At 39.1% G+C, this 25935-nt stretch overlaps 13 non-coding genes across 13 annotated transcripts; all 13 read left to right on the forward strand.

Annotated features, from left to right (window-relative positions):
• Nucleotides 1-1104: 1104 nt before the first annotated feature.
• Nucleotides 1105-1223, forward strand: LOC137003953 (5S ribosomal RNA). The gene has a single exon (XR_010892050.1). It is a non-coding gene; the product is annotated as a 5S ribosomal RNA (ribosomal RNA).
• Nucleotides 1224-3087: 1864 nt separating this feature from the next.
• On the forward strand, nucleotides 3088-3206 carry LOC137003965 (5S ribosomal RNA). The gene has a single exon (XR_010892061.1). It is a non-coding gene; the product is annotated as a 5S ribosomal RNA (ribosomal RNA).
• Nucleotides 3207-5073: 1867 nt separating this feature from the next.
• LOC137003976 (5S ribosomal RNA) lies at nucleotides 5074-5192 on the forward strand. Its single transcript, XR_010892072.1, has one exon. It is a non-coding gene; the product is annotated as a 5S ribosomal RNA (ribosomal RNA).
• A 1779-nt stretch (nucleotides 5193-6971) lies between these two features.
• LOC137003981 (5S ribosomal RNA) lies at nucleotides 6972-7090 on the forward strand. The gene has a single exon (XR_010892076.1). It is a non-coding gene; the product is annotated as a 5S ribosomal RNA (ribosomal RNA).
• Nucleotides 7091-8960: 1870 nt separating this feature from the next.
• Nucleotides 8961-9079, forward strand: LOC137003982 (5S ribosomal RNA). Its single transcript, XR_010892077.1, has one exon. It is a non-coding gene; the product is annotated as a 5S ribosomal RNA (ribosomal RNA).
• A 1782-nt stretch (nucleotides 9080-10861) lies between these two features.
• On the forward strand, nucleotides 10862-10980 carry LOC137003983 (5S ribosomal RNA). Its single transcript, XR_010892078.1, has one exon. It is a non-coding gene; the product is annotated as a 5S ribosomal RNA (ribosomal RNA).
• Nucleotides 10981-12843: 1863 nt separating this feature from the next.
• On the forward strand, nucleotides 12844-12962 carry LOC137003984 (5S ribosomal RNA). Its single transcript, XR_010892079.1, has one exon. It is a non-coding gene; the product is annotated as a 5S ribosomal RNA (ribosomal RNA).
• A 1797-nt stretch (nucleotides 12963-14759) lies between these two features.
• LOC137003985 (5S ribosomal RNA) lies at nucleotides 14760-14878 on the forward strand. The gene has a single exon (XR_010892080.1). It is a non-coding gene; the product is annotated as a 5S ribosomal RNA (ribosomal RNA).
• Nucleotides 14879-16670: 1792 nt separating this feature from the next.
• LOC137003987 (5S ribosomal RNA) lies at nucleotides 16671-16789 on the forward strand. Its single transcript, XR_010892082.1, has one exon. It is a non-coding gene; the product is annotated as a 5S ribosomal RNA (ribosomal RNA).
• Nucleotides 16790-18586: 1797 nt separating this feature from the next.
• Nucleotides 18587-18705, forward strand: LOC137003988 (5S ribosomal RNA). Its single transcript, XR_010892083.1, has one exon. It is a non-coding gene; the product is annotated as a 5S ribosomal RNA (ribosomal RNA).
• A 1793-nt stretch (nucleotides 18706-20498) lies between these two features.
• On the forward strand, nucleotides 20499-20617 carry LOC137003989 (5S ribosomal RNA). The gene has a single exon (XR_010892084.1). It is a non-coding gene; the product is annotated as a 5S ribosomal RNA (ribosomal RNA).
• A 1864-nt stretch (nucleotides 20618-22481) lies between these two features.
• Nucleotides 22482-22600, forward strand: LOC137003990 (5S ribosomal RNA). Its single transcript, XR_010892085.1, has one exon. It is a non-coding gene; the product is annotated as a 5S ribosomal RNA (ribosomal RNA).
• A 1800-nt stretch (nucleotides 22601-24400) lies between these two features.
• Nucleotides 24401-24519, forward strand: LOC137003991 (5S ribosomal RNA). Its single transcript, XR_010892086.1, has one exon. It is a non-coding gene; the product is annotated as a 5S ribosomal RNA (ribosomal RNA).
• The last annotated feature ends 1416 nt before the right edge of the window (nucleotides 24520-25935 follow it).

A 25935-nucleotide genomic window follows, 5' to 3' on the forward strand; every position in this document is an offset into this window, starting at 1 on the left:
TGGAGTAAGGTGAGAAGCAGCATTTATTGTGCGAACCGAGGTGCTCGGAGACGCTGAAAACACCGTAAGCTGAACGACAGTGTTGCTCTTGACTCTGAAACACGCAGCGCAACAGACTATTCAGTCGCAGTTATAACCTGTCTGAAGTACAATACTCTGAAACACGCAGCGCAACAGACTATTCAGTCGCAGCTATAACCTGTCTGAAGTACAATTATATTATGATTACTTCTGCAGTCACATTTAAGATAACAATTTTACAAGCTGTTTAATTGTTAGCTTTTTACCAAAACCACCTGCAGTCTCTACCCCGCCCCCCCACTTCCCAATTGGGACACGCTGAACTAAATTAATGAAATAAACAGTTTCACCTTACACTGGGCTACCTACATATTTGTCATGAGTTTGTTGTCAATGAACTAAGCCTACTTTATGAATTAAATGGTGTGATGTAGGCCTATGGATTCCTGAGAGAAGAACTTGGATGATTATGGACAAACTTTAGTTTACAGGCATTTTCTGTGTGAGTCAATGGAAGGAAATGGAGCCAATCTACTAATCACAGTTTCAAAAGTATAGCCACATGACATAAACAGTGCTCTTGTTTGTTAAAAGGATTTTAATATTCAAAAATGAATCACTAAGCTTTTCTTTGTAAAGTTATCCAGTTTCACAACTTTTAGTTTTACTGTAAAAAAAAAAAAAAAAAAAAAAAAGAAAAAGAAAAAAGAAAAATAGATAAGGCTGTCAATTCCTATCGATCTGTTCATTTTATTGTTCTAGTTCAGGGATTCCCAAATGGGGTTTCATGAGGGAATGCCGGTGGTTTGTGAGTTGATGAAAGGCTAATACATAAATGTGAAATCATATTAAATGTGCAGTGCTGCAGAATTAATCGACATTATCTAAAATCGAGACAGCTTTCATTGAAGCGAGAATATTTTTTTAAAAATAAATAACTGTATTTATTTTAAAAAGAAAAAAAAAAGTTTAAAAAGACACGAAAAAACGTTGGCTGTTTCTCTTGCAGCTACAGCCCGAGCCGTGTAGGGCTGCCGCACCGTTGTGCTTCCTTTAAATAGCTCGCTATCGACCGAAACTCTCGCTTACGGCCATACCACCCTGAGCACGCCCGATCTCGTCCGATCTCGGAAGCTAAGCAGGGTCGGGCCTGGTTAGTACTTGGATGGGAGACCGCCTGGGAATACCAGGTGCTGTAAGCTTTTGCTTTATCTACTCAGTTCACCATGGCTCGGCTCTATCCTTTTTTAAATTCAATTGCTTCATTTCTTTTCTTTCATTTTGCTTTTATCTCTGGCCTCTCTCTGCTTTCGCTGTGGCACAGGACAGCTCATCCTCGTCATTCTTCCTTTCTCCTGCAGGGGGCGATCGACAGACTTTCTCTCTCAGTCTAAGCGAGGCAGACCTCTAAAGTGCCTCTTCTTTTGTAACCCTCCACTCCTCAGCTTCAACTACACCAGAGGTTGCCTAACTTTTTTGTCAGCCGAACCCTGACATTTTTAAATGAATTTTTCAAAATGGAAACCACACATTCACATGTTCATGGTTTTTTAATGTTTGTAACGGGCACATGATGACATGAAAGAGAAATATCGAGCCCCCCCACCTTTTTTTTTAGTAGGCTAATTAAGTGGTTTTATTAAAATATTATTTATATATAGGGCTGCGAGCATAAGAGCCTCTTGCTGTTGTTGTAAATGACAACTGTCCTGTGAATTAAAATAAAAGGAATATTTGATAGGCCTAATTAACAGCCTAATACTTATTTGATGTTGCAAGTTACAATGCTAATATTTATGTCTAAAATTCTACACTTTCAAACGTTCAGAACTTCGAGCTTAGATTTTGCCGAATACTGGTGAAAGCTAACTTCTATGTCGGAAATCGTGCGAAATGCGAACGTGTAAAATGAAGTAAACCTGGCGCATATTTGCCTTCCCAAAATGCACCACCGCACATACAGAGATGGAGTAAGGTGAGAAGCAGCATTTATTGTGCGAACCGAGGTGCTCGGAGACGCTGAAAACACCGTAAGCTGAACGACAGTGTTGCTCTTGACTCTGAAACACGCAGCGCAACAGACTATTCAGTCGCAGTTATAACCTGTCTGAAGTACAATACTCTGAAACACGCAGCGCAACAGACTATTCAGTCGCAGCTATAACCTGTCTGAAGTACAATTATATTATGATTACTTCTGCAGTCACATTTAAGATAACAATTTTACAAGCTGTTTAATTGTTAGCTTTTTACCAAAACCACCTGCAGTCTCTACCCCGCCCCCCCACTTCCCAATTGGGACACGCTGAACTAAATTAATGAAATAAACAGTTTCACCTTACACTGGGCTACCTACATATTTGTCATGAGTTTGTTGTCAATGAACTAAGCCTACTTTATGAATTAAATGGTGTGATGTAGGCCTATGGATTCCTGAGAGAAGAACTTGGATGATTATGGACAAACTTTAGTTTACAGGCATTTTCTGTGTGAGTCAATGGAAGGAAATGGAGCCAATCTACTAATCACAGTTTCAAAAGTATAGCCACATGACATAAACAGTGCTCTTGTTTGTTAAAAGGATTTTAATATTCAAAAATGAATCACTAAGCTTTTCTTTGTAAAGTTATCCAGTTTCACAACTTTTAGTTTTACTGTAAAAAAAAAAAAAAAAAAAAAAGAAAAAGAAAAAAGAAAAATAGATAAGGCTGTCAATTCCTATCGATCTGTTCATTTTATTGTTCTAGTTCAGGGATTCCCAAATGGGGTTTCATGAGGGAATGCCGGTGGTTTGTGAGTTGATGAAAGGCTAATACATAAATGTGAAATCATACTAAATGTGCAGTGCTGCAGAATTAATCGACATTATCTAAAATCGAGACAGCTTTCATTGAAGCGAGAATATTTTTTTAAAAATAAATAACTGTATTTATTTTAAAAAGAAAAAAAAGTTTAAAAAGACACGAAAAAACGTTGGCTGTTTCTCTTGCAGCTACAGCCCGAGCCGTGTAGGGCTGCCGCACCGTTGTGCTTCCTTTAAATAGCTCGCTATCGACCGAAACTCTCGCTTACGGCCATACCACCCTGAGCACGCCCGATCTCGTCCGATCTCGGAAGCTAAGCAGGGTCGGGCCTGGTTAGTACTTGGATGGGAGACCGCCTGGGAATACCAGGTGCTGTAAGCTTTTGCTTTATCTACTCAGTTCACCATGGCTCGGCTCTATCCTTTTTTAAATTCAATTGCTTCATTTCTTTTCTTTCATTTTGCTTTTATCTCTGGCTTCTCTCTGCTTTCGCTGTGGCACAGGACAGCTCATCCTCGTCATTCTTCCTTTCTCCTGCAGGGGGCGATCGACAGACTTTCTCTCTCAGTCTAAGCGAGGCAGACCTCTAAAGTGCCTCTTCTTTTGTAACCCTCCACTCCTCAGCTTCAACTACACCAGAGGTTGCCTAACTTTTTTGTCAGCCGAACCCTGACATTTTTAAATGAATTTTTCAAAATGGAAACCACACATTCACATGTTCATGGTTTTTTAATGTTTGTAACGGGCACATGATGACATGAAAGAGAAATATCGAGCCCCCCCACCTTTTTTTTTAGTAGGCTAATTAAGTGGTTTTATTAAAATATTATTTATATATAGGGCTGCGAGCATAAGAGCCTCTTGCTGTTGTTGTAAATGACAACTGTCCTGTGAATTAAAATAAAAGGAATATTTGATAGGCCTAATTAACAGCCTAATACTTATTTGATGTTGCAAGTTACAATGCTAATATTTATGTCTAAAATTCTACACTTTCAAACGTTCAGAACTTCGAGCTTAGATTTTGCCGAATACTGGTGAAAGCTAACTTCTATGTCGGAAATCGTGCGAAATGCGAACGTGTAAAATGAAGTAAACCTGGCGCATATTTGCCTTCCCAAAATGCACCACCGCACATACAGAGATGGAGTAAGGTGAGAAGCAGCATTTATTGTGCGAACCGAGGTGCTCGGAGACGCTGAAAACACCGTAAGCTGAACGACAGTGTTGCTCTTGACTCTGAAACACGCAGCGCAACAGACTATTCAGTCGCAGTTATAACCTGTCTGAAGTACAATACTCTGAAACACGCAGCGCAACAGACTATTCAGTCGCAGCTATAACCTGTCTGAAGTACAATTATATTATGATTACTTCTGCAGTCACATTTAAGATAACAATTTTACAAGCTGTTTAATTGTTAGCTTTTTACCAAAACCACCTGCAGTCTCTACCCCGCCCCCCCACTTCCCAATTGGGACACGCTGAACTAAATTAATGAAATAAACAGTTTCACCTTACACTGGGCTACCTACATATTTGTCATGAGTTTGTTGTCAATGAACTAAGCCTACTTTATGAATTAAATGGTGTGATGTAGGCCTATGGATTCCTGAGAGAAGAACTTGGATGATTATGGACAAACTTTAGTTTACAGGCATTTTCTGTGTGAGTCAATGGAAGGAAATGGAGCCAATCTACTAATCACAGTTTCAAAAGTATAGCCACATGACATAAACAGTGCTCTTGTTTGTTAAAAGGATTTTAATATTCAAAAATGAATCACTAAGCTTTTCTTTGTAAAGTTATCCAGTTTCACAACTTTTAGTTTTACTGTAAAAAAAAAAAAAAAAAAAAAAAAAAAAAAAAAAAAAAAAAATAGATAAGGCTGTCAATTCCTATCGATCTGTTCATTTTATTGTTCTAGTTCAGGGATTCCCAAATGGGGTTTCATGAGGGAATGCCGGTGGTTTGTGAGTTGATGAAAGGCTAATACATTAATATGAAATCATATTAAATGTGCAGTGCTGCAGAATTAATCGACATTATCTAAAATCGAGACAGCTTTCATTGAAGCGAGAATATTTTTTTAAAAATAAATAACTGTATTTATTTTAAAAAGAAAAAAAAAAGTTTAAAAAGACACGAAAAAACGTTGGCTGTTTCTCTTGCAGCTACAGCCCGAGCCGTGTAGGGCTGCCGCACCGTTGTGCTTCCTTTAAATAGCTCGCTATCGACCGAAACTCTCGCTTACGGCCATACCACCCTGAGCACGCCCGATCTCGTCCGATCTCGGAAGCTAAGCAGGGTCGGGCCTGGTTAGTACTTGGATGGGAGACCGCCTGGGAATACCAGGTGCTGTAAGCTTTTGCTTTATCTACTCAGTTCACCATGGCTCGGCTCTATCCTTTTTTAAATTCAATTGCTTCATTTCTTTTCTTTCATTTTGCTTTTATCTCTGGCTTCTCTCTGCTTTCGCTGTGGCACAGGACAGCTCATCCTCGTCATTCTTCCTTTCTCCTGCAGGTGGCGATCGACAGACTTTCTCTCTCAGTCTAAGCGAGGCAGACCTCTAAAGTGCCTCTTCTTTTGTAACCCTCCACTCCTCAGCTTCAACTACACCAGAGGTTGCCTAACTTTTTTGTCAGCCGAACCCTGACATTTTTAAATGAATTTTTCAAAATGGAAACCACACATTCACATGTTCATGGTTTTTTAATGTTTGTAACGGGCACATGATGACATGAAAGAGAAATATCGAGCCCCCCACCTTTTTTTTTAGTAGGCTAAGTGGTTTTATTAAAATATTATTTATATATAGGGCTGCGAGCATAAGAGCCTCTTGCTGTTGTCTTAAATGACAACTGTCCTGTGAATTAAAATAAAAGGAATATTTGATAGGCCTAATTAACAGCCTAATACTTATTTGATGTTGCAAGTTACAATGCTAATATTTATGTCTAAAATTCTACACTTTCAAACGTTCAGAACTTCGAGCTTAGATTTTGCCGAATACTGGTGAAAGCTAACTTCTATGTCGGAAATCGTGCGAAATGCGAACGTGTAAAATGAAGTAAACCTGGCGCATATTTGCCTTCCCAAAATGCACCACCGCACATACAGAGATGGAGTAGGTGAGAAGCAGCATTTATTGTGCGAACCGAGGTGCTCGGAGACGCTGAAAACACCGTAAGCTGAACGACAGTGTTGCTCTTGACTCTGAAACACGCAGCGCAACAGACTATTCAGTCGCAGCTATAACCTGTCTGAAGTACAATTATATTATGATTACTTCTGCAGTCACATTTAAGATAACAATTTTACAAGCTGTTTAATTGTTAGCTTTTTACCAAAACCACCTGCAGTCTCTACCCCGCCCCCCCACTTACCAATTGGGACACGCTGAACTAAATTAATGAAATAAACAGTTTCACCTTACACTGGGCTACCTACATATTTGTCATGAGTTTGTTGTCAATGAACTAAGCCTACTTTATGAATTAAATGGTGTGATGTAGGCCTATGGATTCCTGAGGGAACAACTTGGATGATTATGGACAAACTTTAGTTTACAGGCATTTTCTGTGTGAGTCAATGGAAGGAAATGGAGCCAATCTACTAATCACAGTTTCAAAAGTATAGCCACATGACATAAACAGTGCTCTTGTTTGTTAAAAGGATTTTAATATTCAAAAATGAATCACTAAGCTTTTCTTTGTAAAGTTGTCCAGTTTCACAACTTTTAGTTTTACTGTAAAAAAAAAAAAAACAGAAAAATAGACAAGGCTGTCAATTCCTATCGATCTGTTCATTTTATTGTTCTAGTTCAGGGATTCCCAAATGGGGTTTCATGAGGGAATGCCGGTGGTTTGTGAGTTGATGAAAGGCTAATACATAAATGTGAAATCATACTAAATGTGCAGTGCTGCAGAATTAATCGACATTATCTAAAATCGAGACAGCTTTCATTGAAGCGAGAATATTTTTTTAAAAATAAATAACTGTATTTATTTTAAAAAGAAAAAAAAAAGTTTAAAAAGACACGAAAAAACGTTGGCTGTTTCTCTTGCAGCTACAGCCCGAGCCGTGTAGGGCTGCCGCACCGTTGTGCTTCCTTTAAATAGCTCGCTATCGACCGAAACTCTCGCTTACGGCCATACCACCCTGAGCACGCCCGATCTCGTCCGATCTCGGAAGCTAAGCAGGGTCGGGCCTGGTTAGTACTTGGATGGGAGACCGCCTGGGAATACCAGGTGCTGTAAGCTTTTGCTTTATCTACTCAGTTCACCATGGCTCGGCTCTATCCTTTTTTAAATTCAATTGCTTCATTTCTTTTCTTTCATTTTGCTTTTATCTCTGGCCTCTCTCTGCTTTCGCTGTGGCACAGGACAGCTCATCCTCGTCATTCTTCCTTTCTCCTGCAGGGGGCGATCGACAGACTTTCTCTCTCAGTCTAAGCGAGGCAGACCTCTAAAGTGCCTCTTCTTTTGTAACCCTCCACTCCTCAGCTTCAACTACACCAGAGGTTGCCTAACTTTTTTGTCAGCCGAACCCTGACATTTTTAAATGAATTTTTCAAAATGGAAACCACACATTCACATGTTCATGGTTTTTTAATGTTTGTAACGGGCACATGATGACATGAAAGAGAAATATCGAGCCCCCCCACCTTTTTTTTTAGTAGGCTAATTAAGTGGTTTTATTAAAATATTATTTATATATAGGGCTGCGAGCATAAGAGCCTCTTGCTGTTGTTGTAAATGACAACTGTCCTGTGAATTAAAATAAAAGGAATATTTGATAGGCCTAATTAACAGCCTAATACTTATTTGATGTTGCAAGTTACAATGCTAATATTTATGTCTAAAATTCTACACTTTCAAACGTTCAGAACTTCGAGCTTAGATTTTGCCGAATACTGGTGAAAGCTAACTTCTATGTCGGAAATCGTGCGAAATGCGAACGTGTAAAATGAAGTAAACCTGGCGCATATTTGCCTTCCCAAAATGCACCACCGCACATACAGAGATGGAGTAAGGTGAGAAGCAGCATTTATTGTGCGAACCGAGGTGCTCGGAGACGCTGAAAACACCGTAAGCTGAACGACAGTGTTGCTCTTGACTCTGAAACACGCAGCGCAACAGACTATTCAGTCGCAGTTATAACCTGTCTGAAGTACAATACTCTGAAACACGCAGCGCAACAGACTATTCAGTCGCAGCTATAACCTGTCTGAAGTACAATTATATTATGATTACTTCTGCAGTCACATTTAAGATAACAATTTTACAAGCTGTTTAATTGTTAGCTTTTTACCAAAACCACCTGCAGTCTCTACCCCGCCCCCCCACTTCCCAATTGGGACACGCTGAACTAAATTAATGAAATAAACAGTTTCACCTTACACTGGGCTACCTACATATTTGTCATGAGTTTGTTGTCAATGAACTAAGCCTACTTTATGAATTAAATGGTGTGATGTAGGCCTATGGATTCCTGAGAGAAGAACTTGGATGATTATGGACAAACTTTAGTTTACAGGCATTTTCTGTGTGAGTCAATGGAAGGAAATGGAGCCAATCTACTAATCACAGTTTCAAAAGTATAGCCACATGACATAAACAGTGCTCTTGTTTGTTAAAAGGATTTTAATATTCAAAAATGAATCACTAAGCTTTTCTTTGTAAAGTTATCCAGTTTCACAACTTTTAGTTTTACTGTAAAAAAAAAAAAAAAAAAAAAAAAAAAGAAAAAGAAAAATGAAAAATAGATAAGGCTGTCAATTCCTATCGATCTGTTCATTTTATTGTTCTAGTTCAGGGATTCCCAAATGGGGTTTCATGAGGGAATGCCGGTGGTTTGTGAGTTGATGAAAGGCTAATACATTAATATGAAATCATATTAAATGTGCAGTGCTGCAGAATTAATCGACATTATCTAAAATCGAGACAGCTTTCATTGAAGCGAGAATATTTTTTTAAAAATAAATAACTGTATTTATTTTAAAAAGAAAAAAAAAGTTTAAAAAGACACGAAAAAACGTTGGCTGTTTCTCTTGCAGCTACAGCCCGAGCCGTGTAGGGCTGCCGCACCGTTGTGCTTCCTTTAAATAGCTCGCTATCGACCGAAACTCTCGCTTACGGCCATACCACCCTGAGCACGCCCGATCTCGTCCGATCTCGGAAGCTAAGCAGGGTCGGGCCTGGTTAGTACTTGGATGGGAGACCGCCTGGGAATACCAGGTGCTGTAAGCTTTTGCTTTATCTACTCAGTTCACCATGGCTCGGCTCTATCCTTTTTTAAATTCAATTGCTTCATTTCTTTTCTTTCATTTTGCTTTTATCTCTGGCTTCTCTCTGCTTTCGCTGTGGCACAGGACAGCTCATCCTCGTCATTCTTCCTTTCTCCTGCAGGTGGCGATCGACAGACTTTCTCTCTCAGTCTAAGCGAGGCAGACCTCTAAAGTGCCTCTTCTTTTGTAACCCTCCACTCCTCAGCTTCAACTACACCAGAGGTTGCCTAACTTTTTTGTCAGCCGAACCCTGACATTTTTAAATGAATTTTTCAAAATGGAAACCACACATTCACATGTTCATGGTTTTTTAATGTTTGTAACGGGCACATGATGACATGAAAGAGAAATATCGAGCCCCCCCCACCTTTTTTTTTAGTAGGCTAAGTGGTTTTATTAAAATATTATTTATATATAGGGCTGCGAGCATAAGAGCCTCTTGCTGTTGTCTTAAATGACAACTGTCCTGTGAATTAAAATAAAAGGAATATTTGATAGGCCTAATTAACAGCCTAATACTTATTTGATGTTGCAAGTTACAATGCTAATATTTATGTCTAAAATTCTACACTTTCAAACGTTCAGAACTTCGAGCTTAGATTTTGCCGAATACTGGTGAAAGCTAACTTCTATGTCGGAAATCGTGCGAAATGCGAACGTGTAAAATGAAGTAAACCTGGCGCATATTTGCCTTCCCAAAATGCACCACCGCACATACAGAGATGGAGTAGGTGAGAAGCAGCATTTATTGTGCGAACCGAGGTGCTCGGAGACGCTGAAAACACCGTAAGCTGAACGACAGTGTTGCTCTTGACTCTGAAACACGCAGCGCAACAGACTATTCAGTCGCAGCTATAACCTGTCTGAAGTACAATTATATTATGATTACTTCTGCAGTCACATTTAAGATAACAATTTTACAAGCTGTTTAATTGTTAGCTTTTTACCAAAACCACCTGCAGTCTCTACCCCGCCCCCCACTTACCAATTGGGACACGCTGAACTAAATTAATGAAATAAACAGTTTCACCTTACACTGGGCTACCTACATATTTGTCATGAGTTTGTTGTCAATGAACTAAGCCTACTTTATGAATTAAATGGTGTGATGTAGGCCTATGGATTCCTGAGGGAACAACTTGGATGATTATGGACAAACTTTAGTTTACAGGCATTTTCTGTGTGAGTCAATGGAAGGAAATGGAGCCAATCTACTAATCACAGTTTCAAAAGTATAGCCACATGACATAAACAGTGCTCTTGTTTGTTAAAAGGATTTTAATATTCAAAAATGAATCACTAAGCTTTTCTTTGTAAAGTTGTCCAGTTTCACAACTTTTAGTTTTACTGTAAAAAAAAAAACAAAACAGAAAAATAGACAAGGCTGTCAATTCCTATCGATCTGTTCATTTTATTGTTCTAGTTCAGGGATTCCCAAATGGGGTTTCATGAGGGAATGCCGGTGGTTTGTGAGTTGATGAAAGGCTAATACATAAATGTGAAATCATACTAAATGTGCAGTGCTGCAGAATTAATCGACATTATCTAAAATCGAGACAGCTTTCATTGAAGCGAGAATATTTTTTTTTAAATAAATAACTGTATTTATTTTAAAAAGAAAAAAAAAAGTTTAAAAAGACACGAAAAAACGTTGGCTGTTTCTCTTGCAGCTACAGCCCGAGCCGTGTAGGGCTGCCGCACCGTTGTGCTTCCTTTAAATAGCTCGCTATCGACCGAAACTCTCGCTTACGGCCATACCACCCTGAGCACGCCCGATCTCGTCCGATCTCGGAAGCTAAGCAGGGTCGGGCCTGGTTAGTACTTGGATGGGAGACCGCCTGGGAATACCAGGTGCTGTAAGCTTTTGCTTTATCTACTCAGTTCACCATGGCTCGGCTCTATCCTTTTTTAAATTCAATTGCTTCATTTCTTTTCTTTCATTTTGCTTTTATCTCTGGCCTCTCTCTGCTTTCGCTGTGGCACAGGACAGCTCATCCTCGTCATTCTTCCTTTCTCCTGCAGGGGGCGATCGACAGACTTTCTCTCTCAGTCTAAGCGAGGCAGACCTCTAAAGTGCCTCTTCTTTTGTAACCCTCCACTCCTCAGCTTCAACTACACCAGAGGTTGCCTAACTTTTTTGTCAGCCGAACCCTGACATTTTTAAATGAATTTTTCAAAATGGAAACCACACATTCACATGTTCATGGTTTTTTAATGTTTGTAACGGGCACATGATGACATGAAAGAGAAATATCGAGCCCCCCCACCTTTTTTTTTAGTAGGCTAATTAAGTGGTTTTATTAAAATATTATTTATATATAGGGCTGCGAGCATAAGAGCCTCTTGCTGTTGTTGTAAATGACAACTGTCCTGTGAATTAAAATAAAAGGAATATTTGATAGGCCTAATTAACAGCCTAATACTTATTTGATGTTGCAAGTTACAATGCTAATATTTATGTCTAAAATTCTACACTTTCAAACGTTCAGAACTTCGAGCTTAGATTTTGCCGAATACTGGTGAAAGCTAACTTCTATGTCGGAAATCGTGCGAAATGCGAACGTGTAAAATGAAGTAAACCTGGCGCATATTTGCCTTCCCAAAATGCACCACCGCACATACAGAGATGGAGTAAGGTGAGAAGCAGCATTTATTGTGCGAACCGAGGTGCTCGGAGACGCTGAAAACACCGTAAGCTGAACGACAGTGTTGCTCTTGACTCTGAAACACGCAGCGCAACAGACTATTCAGTCGCAGTTATAACCTGTCTGAAGTACAATACTCTGAAACACGCAGCGCAACAGACTATTCAGTCGCAGCTATAACCTGTCTGAAGTACAATTATATTATGATTACTTCTGCAGTCACATTTAAGATAACAATTTTACAAGCTGTTTAATTGTTAGCTTTTTACCAAAACCACCTGCAGTCTCTACCCCGCCCCCCCACTTCCCAATTGGGACACGCTGAACTAAATTAATGAAATAAACAGTTTCACCTTACACTGGGCTACCTACATATTTGTCATGAGTTTGTTGTCAATGAACTAAGCCTACTTTATGAATTAAATGGTGTGATGTAGGCCTATGGATTCCTGAGAGAAGAACTTGGATGATTATGGACAAACTTTAGTTTACAGGCATTTTCTGTGTGAGTCAATGGAAGGAAATGGAGCCAATCTACTAATCACAGTTTCAAAAGTATAGCCACATGACATAAACAGTGCTCTTGTTTGTTAAAAGGATTTTAATATTCAAAAATGAATCACTAAGCTTTTCTTTGTAAAGTTATCCAGTTTCACAACTTTTAGTTTTACTGTAAAAAAAAAAAAAAAAAAAATAAAAAGAAAAAAGAAAAATAGATAAGGCTGTCAATTCCTATCGATCTGTTCATTTTATTGTTCTAGTTCAGGGATTCCCAAATGGGGTTTCATGAGGGAATGCCGGTGGTTTGTGAGTTGATGAAAGGCTAATACATTAATATGAAATCATATTAAATGTGCAGTGCTGCAGAATTAATCGACATTATCTAAAATCGAGACAGCTTTCATTGAAGCGAGAATATTTTTTTAAAAATAAATAACTGTATTTATTTTAAAAAGAAAAAAAAAGTTTAAAAAGACACGAAAAAACGTTGGCTGTTTCTCTTGCAGCTACAGCCCGAGCCGTGTAGGGCTGCCGCACCGTTGTGCTTCCTTTAAATAGCTCGCTATCGACCGAAACTCTCGCTTACGGCCATACCACCCTGAGCACGCCCGATCTCGTCCGATCTCGGAAGCTAAGCAGGGTCGGGCCTGGTTAGTACTTGGATGGGAGACCGCCTGGGAATACCAGGTGCTGTAAGCTTTTGCTTTATCTACTCAGTTCACCATGGCTCGGCTCTATCCTTTTTTAAATTCAATTGCTTCATTTCTTTTCTTTCATTTTGCTTTTATCTCTGGCTTCTCTCTGCTTTCGCTGTGGCACAGGACAGCTCATCCTCGTCATTCTTCCTTTCTCCTGCAGGTGGCGATCGACAGACTTTCTCTCTCAGTCTAAGCGAGGCAGACCTCTAAAGTGCCTCTTCTTTTGTAACCCTCCACTCCTCAGCTTCAACTACACCAGAGGTTGCCTAACTTTTTTGTCAGCCGAACCCTGACATTTTTAAATGAATTTTTCAAAATGGAAACCACACATTCACATGTTCATGGTTTTTTAATGTTTGTAACGGGCACATGATGACATGAAAGAGAAATATCGAGCCCCCCACCTTTTTTTTTAGTAGGCTAAGTGGTTTTATTAAAATATTATTTATATATAGGGCTGCGAGCATAAGAGCCTCTTGCTGTTGTCTTAAATGACAACTGTCCTGTGAATTAAAATAAAAGGAATATTTGATAGGCCTAATTAACAGCCTAATACTTATTTGATGTTGCAAGTTACAATGCTAATATTTATGTCTAAAATTCTACACTTTCAAACGTTCAGAACTTCGAGCTTAGATTTTGCCGAATACTGGTGAAAGCTAACTTCTATGTCGGAAATCGTGCGAAATGCGAACGTGTAAAATGAAGTAAACCTGGCGCATATTTGCCTTCCCAAAATGCACCACCGCACATACAGAGATGGAGTAGGTGAGAAGCAGCATTTATTGTGCGAACCGAGGTGCTCGGAGACGCTGAAAACACCGTAAGCTGAACGACAGTGTTGCTCTTGACTCTGAAACACGCAGCGCAACAGACTATTCAGTCGCAGCTATAACCTGTCTGAAGTACAATTATATTATGATTACTTCTGCAGTCACATTTAAGATAACAATTTTACAAGCTGTTTAATTGTTAGCTTTTTACCAAAACCACCTGCAGTCTCTACCCCGCCCCCCACTTCCCAATTGGGACACGCTGAACTAAATTAATGAAATAAACAGTTTCACCTTACACTGGGCTACCTACATATTTGTCATGAGTTTGTTGTCAATGAACTAAGCCTACTTTATGAATTAAATGGTGTGATGTAGGCCTATGGATTCCTGAGGGAACAACTTGGATGATTATGGACAAACTTTAGTTTACAGGCATTTTCTGTGTGAGTCAATGGAAGGAAATGGAGCCAATCTACTAATCACAGTTTCAAAAGTATAGCCACATGACATAAACAGTGCTCTTGTTTGTTAAAAGGATTTTAATATTCAAAAATGAATCACTAAGCTTTTCTTTGTAAAGTTGTCCAGTTTCACAACTTTTAGTTTTACTGTAAAAAAAAAAAAAAAAAAAAAAGAAAAAGAAAAAAGAAAAATAGATAAGGCTGTCAATTCCTATCGATCTGTTCATTTTATTGTTCTAGTTCAGGGATTCCCAAATGGGGTTTCATGAGGGAATGCCGGTGGTTTGTGAGTTGATGAAAGGCTAATACATAAATGTGAAATCATACTAAATGTGCAGTGCTGCAGAATTAATCGACATTATCTAAAATCGAGACAGCTTTCATTGAAGCGAGAATATTTTTTTAAAAATAAATAACTGTATTTATTTTAAAAAGAAAAAAAAAAGTTTAAAAAGACACGAAAAAACGTTGGCTGTTTCTCTTGCAGCTACAGCCCGAGCCGTGTAGGGCTGCCGCACCGTTGTGCTTCCTTTAAATAGCTCGCTATCGACCGAAACTCTCGCTTACGGCCATACCACCCTGAGCACGCCCGATCTCGTCCGATCTCGGAAGCTAAGCAGGGTCGGGCCTGGTTAGTACTTGGATGGGAGACCGCCTGGGAATACCAGGTGCTGTAAGCTTTTGCTTTATCTACTCAGTTCACCATGGCTCGGCTCTATCCTTTTTTAAATTCAATTGCTTCATTTCTTTTCTTTCATTTTGCTTTTATCTCTGGCTTCTCTCTGCTTTCGCTGTGGCACAGGACAGCTCATCCTCGTCATTCTTCCTTTCTCCTGCAGGGGGCGATCGACAGACTTTCTCTCTCAGTCTAAGCGAGGCAGACCTCTAAAGTGCCTCTTCTTTTGTAACCCTCCACTCCTCAGCTTCAACTACACCAGAGGTTGCCTAACTTTTTTGTCAGCCGAACCCTGACATTTTTAAATGAATTTTTCAAAATGGAAACCACACATTCACATGTTCATGGTTTTTTAATGTTTGTAACGGGCACATGATGACATGAAAGAGAAATATCGAGCCCCCCCACCTTTTTTTTTAGTAGGCTAATTAAGTGGTTTTATTAAAATATTATTTATATATAGGGCTGCGAGCATAAGAGCCTCTTGCTGTTGTCTTAAATGACAACTGTCCTGTGAATTAAAATAAAAGGAATATTTGATAGGCCTAATTAACAGCCTAATACTTATTTGATGTTGCAAGTTACAATGCTAATATTTATGTCTAAAATTCTACACTTTCAAACGTTCAGAACTTCGAGCTTAGATTTTGCCGAATACTGGTGAAAGCTAACTTCTATGTCGGAAATCGTGCGAAATGCGAACGTGTAAAATGAAGTAAACCTGGCGCATATTTGCCTTCCCAAAATGCACCACCGCACATACAGAGATGGAGTAAGGTGAGAAGCAGCATTTATTGTGCGAACCGAGGTGCTCGGAGACGCTGAAAACACCGTAAGCTGAACGACAGTGTTGCTCTTGACTCTGAAACACGCAGCGCAACAGACTATTCAGTCGCAGCTATAACCTGTCTGAAGTACAATTATATTATGATTACTTCTGCAGTCACATTTAAGATAACAATTTTACAAGCTGTTTAATTGTTAGCTTTTTACCAAAACCACCTGCAGTCTCTACCCCGCCCCCCCACTTCCCAATTGGGACACGCTGAACTAAATTAATGAAATAAACAGTTTCACCTTACACTGGGCTACCTACATATTTGTCATGAGTTTGTTGTCAATGAACTAAGCCTACTTTATGAATTAAATGGTGTGATGTAGGCCTATGGATTCCTGAGGGAACAACTTGGATGATTATGGACAAACTTTAGTTTACAGGCATTTTCTGTGTGAGTCAATGGAAGGAAATGGAGCCAATCTACTAATCACAGTTTCAAAAGTATAGCCACATGACATAAACAGTGCTCTTGTTTGTTAAAAGGATTTTAATATTCAAAAATGAATCACTAAGCTTTTCTTTGTAAAGTTATCCAGTTTCACAACTTTTAGTTTTACTGTAAAAAAAAAAAAAAAAAAAAAAAAGAAAAATAGATAAGGCTGTCAATTCCTATCGATCTGTTCATTTTATTGTTCTAGTTCAGGGATTCCCAAATGGGGTTTCATGAGGGAATGCCGGTGGTTTGTGAGTTGATGAAAGGCTAATACATAAATGTGAAATCATATTAAATGTGCAGTGCTGCAGAATTAATCGACATTATCTAAAATCGAGACAGCTTTCATTGAAGCGAGAATATTTTTTTTAAAATAAATAACTGTATTTATTTTAAAAAGAAAAAAAAAGTTTAAAAAGACACGAAAAAACGTTGGCTGTTTCTCTTGCAGCTACAGCCCGAGCCGTGTAGGGCTGCCGCACCGTTGTGCTTCCTTTAAATAGCTCGCTATCGACCGAAACTCTCGCTTACGGCCATACCACCCTGAGCACGCCCGATCTCGTCCGATCTCGGAAGCTAAGCAGGGTCGGGCCTGGTTAGTACTTGGATGGGAGACCGCCTGGGAATACCAGGTGCTGTAAGCTTTTGCTTTATCTACTCAGTTCACCATGGCTCGGCTCTATCCTTTTTTAAATTCAATTGCTTCATTTCTTTTCTTTCATTTTGCTTTTATCTCTGGCTTCTCTCTGCTTTCGCTGTGGCACAGGACAGCTCATCCTCGTCATTCTTCCTTTCTCCTGCAGGGGGCGATCGACAGACTTTCTCTCTCAGTCTAAGCGAGGCAGACCTCTAAAGTGCCTCTTCTTTTGTAACCCTCCACTCCTCAGCTTCAACTACACCAGAGGTTGCCTAACTTTTTTGTCAGCCGAACCCTGACATTTTTAAATGAATTTTTCAAAATGGAAACCACACATTCACATGTTCATGGTTTTTTAATGTTTGTAACGGGCACATGATGACATGAAAGAGAAATATCGAGCCCCCACCTTTTTTTTTAGTAGGCTAAGTGGTTTTATTAAAATATTATTTATATATAGGGCTGCGAGCATAAGAGCCTCTTGCTGTTGTCTTAAATGACAACTGTCCTGTGAATTAAAATAAAAGGAATATTTGATAGGCCTAATTAACAGCCTAATACTTATTTGATGTTGCAAGTTACAATGCTAATATTTATGTCTAAAATTCTACACTTTCAAACGTTCAGAACTTCGAGCTTAGATTTTGCCGAATACTGGTGAAAGCTAACTTCTATGTCGGAAATCGTGCGAAATGCGAACGTGTAAAATGAAGTAAACCTGGCGCATATTTGCCTTCCCAAAATGCACCACCGCACATACAGAGATGGAGTAGGTGAGAAGCAGCATTTATTGTGCGAACCGAGGTGCTCGGAGACGCTGAAAACACCGTAAGCTGAACGACAGTGTTGCTCTTGACTCTGAAACACGCAGCGCAACAGACTATTCAGTCGCAGCTATAACCTGTCTGAAGTACAATTATATTATGATTACTTCTGCAGTCACATTTAAGATAACAATTTTACAAGCTGTTTAATTGTTAGCTTTTTACCAAAACCACCTGCAGTCTCTACCCCGCCCCCCCACTTACCAATTGGGACACGCTGAACTAAATTAATGAAATAAACAGTTTCACCTTACACTGGGCTACCTACATATTTGTCATGAGTTTGTTGTCAATGAACTAAGCCTACTTTATGAATTAAATGGTGTGATGTAGGCCTATGGATTCCTGAGGGAACAACTTGGATGATTATGGACAAACTTTAGTTTACAGGCATTTTCTGTGTGAGTCAATGGAAGGAAATGGAGCCAATCTACTAATCACAGTTTCAAAAGTATAGCCACATGACATAAACAGTGCTCTTGTTTGTTAAAAGGATTTTAATATTCAAAAATGAATCACTAAGCTTTTCTTTGTAAAGTTATCCAGTTTCACAACTTTTAGTTTTACTGTAAAAAAAAAAAAAAAAAAAAAAAGAAAAAGAAAAAAGAAAAATAGATAAGGCTGTCAATTCCTATCGATCTGTTCATTTTATTGTTCTAGTTCAGGGATTCCCAAATGGGGTTTCATGAGGGAATGCCGGTGGTTTGTGAGTTGATGAAAGGCTAATACATAAATGTGAAATCATATTAAATGTGCAGTGCTGCAGAATTAATCGACATTATCTAAAATCGAGACAGCTTTCATTGAAGCGAGAATATTTTTTTAAAAATAAATAACTGTATTTATTTTAAAAAGAAAAAAAAAGTTTAAAAAGACACGAAAAAACGTTGGCTGTTTCTCTTGCAGCTACAGCCCGAGCCGTGTAGGGCTGCCGCACCGTTGTGCTTCCTTTAAATAGCTCGCTATCGACCGAAACTCTCGCTTACGGCCATACCACCCTGAGCACGCCCGATCTCGTCCGATCTCGGAAGCTAAGCAGGGTCGGGCCTGGTTAGTACTTGGATGGGAGACCGCCTGGGAATACCAGGTGCTGTAAGCTTTTGCTTTATCTACTCAGTTCACCATGGCTCGGCTCTATCCTTTTTTAAATTCAATTGCTTCATTTCTTTTCTTTCATTTTGCTTTTATCTCTGGCTTCTCTCTGCTTTCGCTGTGGCACAGGACAGCTCATCCTCGTCATTCTTCCTTTCTCCTGCAGGTGGCGATCGACAGACTTTCTCTCTCAGTCTAAGCGAGGCAGACCTCTAAAGTGCCTCTTCTTTTGTAACCCTCCACTCCTCAGCTTCAACTACACCAGAGGTTGCCTAACTTTTTTGTCAGCCGAACCCTGACATTTTTAAATGAATTTTTCAAAATGGAAACCACACATTCACATGTTCATGGTTTTTTAATGTTTGTAACGGGCACATGATGACATGAAAGAGAAATATCGAGCACCCCGACCTTTTTTTTTAGTAGGCTAAGTGGTTTTATTAAAATATTATTTATATATAGGGCTGCGAGCATAAGAGCCTCTTGCTGTTGTCTTAAATGACAACTGTCCTGTGAATTAAAATAAAAGGAATATTTGATAGGCCTAATTAACAGCCTAATACTTATTTGATGTTGCAAGTTACAATGCTAATATTTATGTCTAAAATTCTACACTTTCAAACGTTCAGAACTTCGAGCTTAGATTTTGCCGAATACTGGTGAAAGCTAACTTCTATGTCGGAAATCGTGCGAAATGCGAACGTGTAAAATGAAGTAAACCTGGCGCATATTTGCCTTCCCAAAATGCACCACCGCACATACAGAGATGGAGTAGGTGAGAAGCAGCATTTATTGTGCGAACCGAGGTGCTCGGAGACGCTGAAAACACCGTAAGCTGAACGACAGTGTTGCTCTTGACTCTGAAACACGCAGCGCAACAGACTATTCAGTCGCAGCTATAACCTGTCTGAAGTACAATTATATTATGATTACTTCTGCAGTCACATTTAAGATAACAATTTTACAAGCTGTTTAATTGTTAGCTTTTTACCAAAACCACCTGCAGTCTCTACCCCGCCCCCCACTTACCAATTGGGACACGCTGAACTAAATTAATGAAATAAACAGTTTCACCTTACACTGGGCTACCTACATATTTGTCATGAGTTTGTTGTCAATGAACTAAGCCTACTTTATGAATTAAATGGTGTGATGTAGGCCTATGGATTCCTGAGGGAACAACTTGGATGATTATGGACAAACTTTAGTTTACAGGCATTTTCTGTGTGAGTCAATGGAAGGAAATGGAGCCAATCTACTAATCACAGTTTCAAAAGTATAGCCACATGACATAAACAGTGCTCTTGTTTGTTAAAAGGATTTTAATATTCAAAAATGAATCACTAAGCTTTTCTTTGTAAAGTTGTCCAGTTTCACAACTTTTAGTTTTACTGTAAAAAAAAAAAAAAAAAAAGAAAAAAAACAGAAAAATAGACAAGGCTGTCAATTCCTATCGATCTGTTCATTTTATTGTTCTAGTTCAGGGATTCCCAAATGGGGTTTCATGAGGGAATGCCGGTGGTTTGTGAGTTGATGAAAGGCTAATACATAAATGTGAAATCATACTAAATGTGCAGTGCTGCAGAATTAATCGACATTATCTAAAATCGAGACAGCTTTCATTGAAGCGAGAATATTTTTTTTAAAATAAATAACTGTATTTATTTTAAAAAGAAAAAAAAAAGTTTAAAAAGACACGAAAAAACGTTGGCTGTTTCTCTTGCAGCTACAGCCCGAGCCGTGTAGGGCTGCCGCACCGTTGTGCTTCCTTTAAATAGCTCGCTATCGACCGAAACTCTCGCTTACGGCCATACCACCCTGAGCACGCCCGATCTCGTCCGATCTCGGAAGCTAAGCAGGGTCGGGCCTGGTTAGTACTTGGATGGGAGACCGCCTGGGAATACCAGGTGCTGTAAGCTTTTGCTTTATCTACTCAGTTCACCATGGCTCGGCTCTATCCTTTTTTAAATTCAATTGCTTCATTTCTTTTCTTTCATTTTGCTTTTATCTCTGGCCTCTCTCTGCTTTCGCTGTGGCACAGGACAGCTCATCCTCGTCATTCTTCCTTTCTCCTGCAGGGGGCGATCGACAGACTTTCTCTCTCAGTCTAAGCGAGGCAGACCTCTAAAGTGCCTCTTCTTTTGTAACCCTCCACTCCTCAGCTTCAACTACACCAGAGGTTGCCTAACTTTTTTGTCAGCCGAACCCTGACATTTTTAAATGAATTTTTCAAAATGGAAACCACACATTCACATGTTCATGGTTTTTTAATGTTTGTAACGGGCACATGATGACATGAAAGAGAAATATCGAGCCCCCCCACCTTTTTTTTTAGTAGGCTAATTAAGTGGTTTTATTAAAATATTATTTATATATAGGGCTGCGAGCATAAGAGCCTCTTGCTGTTGTTGTAAATGACAACTGTCCTGTGAATTAAAATAAAAGGAATATTTGATAGGCCTAATTAACAGCCTAATACTTATTTGATGTTGCAAGTTACAATGCTAATATTTATGTCTAAAATTCTACACTTTCAAACGTTCAGAACTTCGAGCTTAGATTTTGCCGAATACTGGTGAAAGCTAACTTCTATGTCGGAAATCGTGCGAAATGCGAACGTGTAAAATGAAGTAAACCTGGCGCATATTTGCCTTCCCAAAATGCACCACCGCACATACAGAGATGGAGTAAGGTGAGAAGCAGCATTTATTGTGCGAACCGAGGTGCTCGGAGACGCTGAAAACACCGTAAGCTGAACGACAGTGTTGCTCTTGACTCTGAAACACGCAGCGCAACAGACTATTCAGTCGCAGTTATAACCTGTCTGAAGTACAATACTCTGAAACACGCAGCGCAACAGACTATTCAGTCGCAGCTATAACCTGTCTGAAGTACAATTATATTATGATTACTTCTGCAGTCACATTTAAGATAACAATTTTACAAGCTGTTTAATTGTTAGCTTTTTACCAAAACCACCTGCAGTCTCTACCCCGCCCCCCCACTTCCCAATTGGGACACGCTGAACTAAATTAATGAAATAAACAGTTTCACCTTACACTGGGCTACCTACATATTTGTCATGAGTTTGTTGTCAATGAACTAAGCCTACTTTATGAATTAAATGGTGTGATGTAGGCCTATGGATTCCTGAGAGAAGAACTTGGATGATTATGGACAAACTTTAGTTTACAGGCATTTTCTGTGTGAGTCAATGGAAGGAAATGGAGCCAATCTACTAATCACAGTTTCAAAAGTATAGCCACATGACATAAACAGTGCTCTTGTTTGTTAAAAGGATTTTAATATTCAAAAATGAATCACTAAGCTTTTCTTTGTAAAGTTATCCAGTTTCACAACTTTTAGTTTTACTGTAAAAAAAAAAAAAAAAAAAAAAAAAAAGAAAAAGAAAAATAGATAAGGCTGTCAATTCCTATCGATCTGTTCATTTTATTGTTCTAGTTCAGGGATTCCCAAATGGGGTTTCATGAGGGAATGCCGGTGGTTTGTGAGTTGATGAAAGGCTAATACATAAATGTGAAATCATATTAAATGTGCAGTGCTGCAGAATTAATCGACATTATCTAAAATCGAGACAGCTTTCATTGAAGCGAGAATATTTTTTTAAAAATAAATAACTGTATTTATTTTAAAAAGAAAAAAAAAAGTTTAAAAAGACACGAAAAAACGTTGGCTGTTTCTCTTGCAGCTACAGCCCGAGCCGTGTAGGGCTGCCGCACCGTTGTGCTTCCTTTAAATAGCTCGCTATCGACCGAAACTCTCGCTTACGGCCATACCACCCTGAGCACGCCCGATCTCGTCCGATCTCGGAAGCTAAGCAGGGTCGGGCCTGGTTAGTACTTGGATGGGAGACCGCCTGGGAATACCAGGTGCTGTAAGCTTTTGCTTTATCTACTCAGTTCACCATGGCTCGGCTCTATCCTTTTTTAAATTCAATTGCTTCATTTCTTTTCTTTCATTTTGCTTTTATCTCTGGCTTCTCTCTGCTTTCGCTGTGGCACAGGACAGCTCATCCTCGTCATTCTTCCTTTCTCCTGCAGGGGGCGATCGACAGACTTTCTCTCTCAGTCTAAGCGAGGCAGACCTCTAAAGTGCCTCTTCTTTTGTAACCCTCCACTCCTCAGCTTCAACTACACCAGAGGTTGCCTAACTTTTTTGTCAGCCGAACCCTGACATTTTTAAATGAATTTTTCAAAATGGAAACCACACATTCACATGTTCATGGTTTTTTAATGTTTGTAACGGGCACATGATGACATGAAAGAGAAATATCGAGCCCCCCACCTTTTTTTTTAGTAGGCTAAGTGGTTTTATTAAAATATTATTTATATATAGGGCTGCGAGCATAAGAGCCTCTTGCTGTTGTCTTAAATGACAACTGTCCTGTGAATTAAAATAAAAGGAATATTTGATAGGCCTAATTAACAGCCTAATACTTATTTGATGTTGCAAGTTACAATGCTAATATTTATGTCTAAAATTCTACACTTTCAAACGTTCAGAACTTCGAGCTTAGATTTTGCCGAATACTGGTGAAAGCTAACTTCTATGTCGGAAATCGTGCGAAATGCGAACGTGTAAAATGAAGTAAACCTGGCGCATATTTGCCTTCCCAAAATGCACCACCGCACATACAGAGATGGAGTAGGTGAGAAGCAGCATTTATTGTGCGAACCGAGGTGCTCGGAGACGCTGAAAACACCGTAAGCTGAACGACAGTGTTGCTCTTGACTCTGAAACACGCAGCGCAACAGACTATTCAGTCGCAGCTATAACCTGTCTGAAGTACAATTATATTATGATTACTTCTGCAGTCACATTTAAGATAACAATTTTACAAGCTGTTTAATTGTTAGCTTTTTACCAAAACCACCTGCAGTCTCTACCCCGCCCCCACTTCCCAATTGGGACACGCTGAACTAAATTAATGAAATAAACAGTTTCACCTTACACTGGGCTACCTACATATTTGTCATGAGTTTGTTGTCAATGAACTAAGCCTACTTTATGAATTAAATGGTGTGATGTAGGCCTATGGATTCCTGAGGGAACAACTTGGATGATTATGGACAAACTTTAGTTTACAGGCATTTTCTGTGTGAGTCAATGGAAGGAAATGGAGCCAATCTACTAATCACAGTTTCAAAAGTATAGCCACATGACATAAACAGTGCTCTTGTTTGTTAAAAGGATTTTAATATTCAAAAATGAATCACTAAGCTTTTCTTTGTAAAGTTGTCCAGTTTCACAACTTTTAGTTTTACTGTAAAAAAAAAAAAAAAAAAAAAAAAGAAAAAGAAAAAAGAAAAATAGATAAGGCTGTCAATTCCTATCGATCTGTTCATTTTATTGTTCTAGTTCAGGGATTCCCAAATGGGGTTTCATGAGGGAATGCCGGTGGTTTGTGAGTTGATGAAAGGCTAATACATAAATGTGAAATCATACTAAATGTGCAGTGCTGCAGAATTAATCGACATTATCTAAAATCGAGACAGCTTTCATTGAAGCGAGAATATTTTTTTTTTAAATAAATAACTGTATTTATTTTAAAAAGAAAAAAAAAAAGTTTAAAAAGACACGAAAAAACGTTGGCTGTTTCTCTTGCAGCTACAGCCCGAGCCGTGTAGGGCTGCCGCACCGTTGTGCTTCCTTTAAATAGCTCGCTATCGACCGAAACTCTCGCTTACGGCCATACCACCCTGAGCACGCCCGATCTCGTCCGATCTCGGAAGCTAAGCAGGGTCGGGCCTGGTTAGTACTTGGATGGGAGACCGCCTGGGAATACCAGGTGCTGTAAGCTTTTGCTTTATCTACTCAGTTCACCATGGCTCGGCTCTATCCTTTTTTAAATTCAATTGCTTCATTTCTTTTCTTTCATTTTGCTTTTATCTCTGGCTTCTCTCTGCTTTCGCTGTGGCACAGGACAGCTCATCCTCGTCATTCTTCCTTTCTCCTGCAGGGGGCGATCGACAGACTTTCTCTCTCAGTCTAAGCGAGGCAGACCTCTAAAGTGCCTCTTCTTTTGTAACCCTCCACTCCTCAGCTTCAACTACACCAGAGGTTGCCTAACTTTTTTGTCAGCCGAACCCTGACATTTTTAAATGAATTTTTCAAAATGGAAACCACACATTCACATGTTCATGGTTTTTTAATGTTTGTAACGGGCACATGATGACATGAAAGAGAAATATCGAGCCCCCCCACCTTTTTTTTTAGTAGGCTAAGTGGTTTTATTAAAATATTATTTATATATAGGGCTGCGAGCATAAGAGCCTCTTGCTGTTGTCTTAAATGACAACTGTCCTGTGAATTAAAATAAAAGGAATATTTGATAGGCCTAATTAACAGCCTAATACTTATTTGATGTTGCAAGTTACAATGCTAATATTTATGTCTAAAATTCTACACTTTCAAACGTTCAGAACTTCGAGCTTAGATTTTGCCGAATACTGGTGAAAGCTAACTTCTATGTCGGAAATCGTGCGAAATGCGAACGTGTAAAATGAAGTAAACCTGGCGCATATTTGCCTTCCCAAAATGCACCACCGCACATACAGAGATGGAGTAAGGTGAGAAGCAGCATTTATTGTGCGAACCGAGGTGCTCGGAGACGCTGAAAACACCGTAAGCTGAACGACAGTGTTGCTCTTGACTCTGAAACACGCAGCGCAACAGACTATTCAGTCGCAGCTATAACCTGTCTGAAGTACAATTATATTATGATTACTTCTGCAGTCACATTTAAGATAACAATTTTACAAGCTGTTTAATTGTTAGCTTTTTACCAAAACCACCTGCAGTCTCTACCCCGCCCCCCACTTACCAATTGGGACACGCTGAACTAAATTAATGAAATAAACAGTTTCACCTTACACTGGGCTACCTACATATTTGTCATGAGTTTGTTGTCAATGAACTAAGCCTACTTTATGAATTAAATGGTGTGATGTAGGCCTATGGATTCCTGAGGGAACAACTTGGATGATTATGGACAAACTTTAGTTTACAGGCATTTTCTGTGTGAGTCAATGGAAGGAAATGGAGCCAATCTACTAATCACAGTTTCAAAAGTATAGCCACATGACATAAACAGTGCTCTTGTTTGTTAAAAGGATTTTAATATTCAAAAATGAATCACTAAGCTTTTCTTTGTAAAGTTATCCAGTTTCACAACTTTTAGTTTTACTGTAAAAAAAAAAAAAAAAAAAAAAAAAAA

Source organism: Chanodichthys erythropterus, chromosome 16, assembly GCF_024489055.1.
Source record: "Chanodichthys erythropterus isolate Z2021 chromosome 16, ASM2448905v1, whole genome shotgun sequence".
Classification (NCBI taxonomy): Eukaryota; Metazoa; Chordata; class Actinopteri; order Cypriniformes; family Xenocyprididae; genus Chanodichthys; species Chanodichthys erythropterus.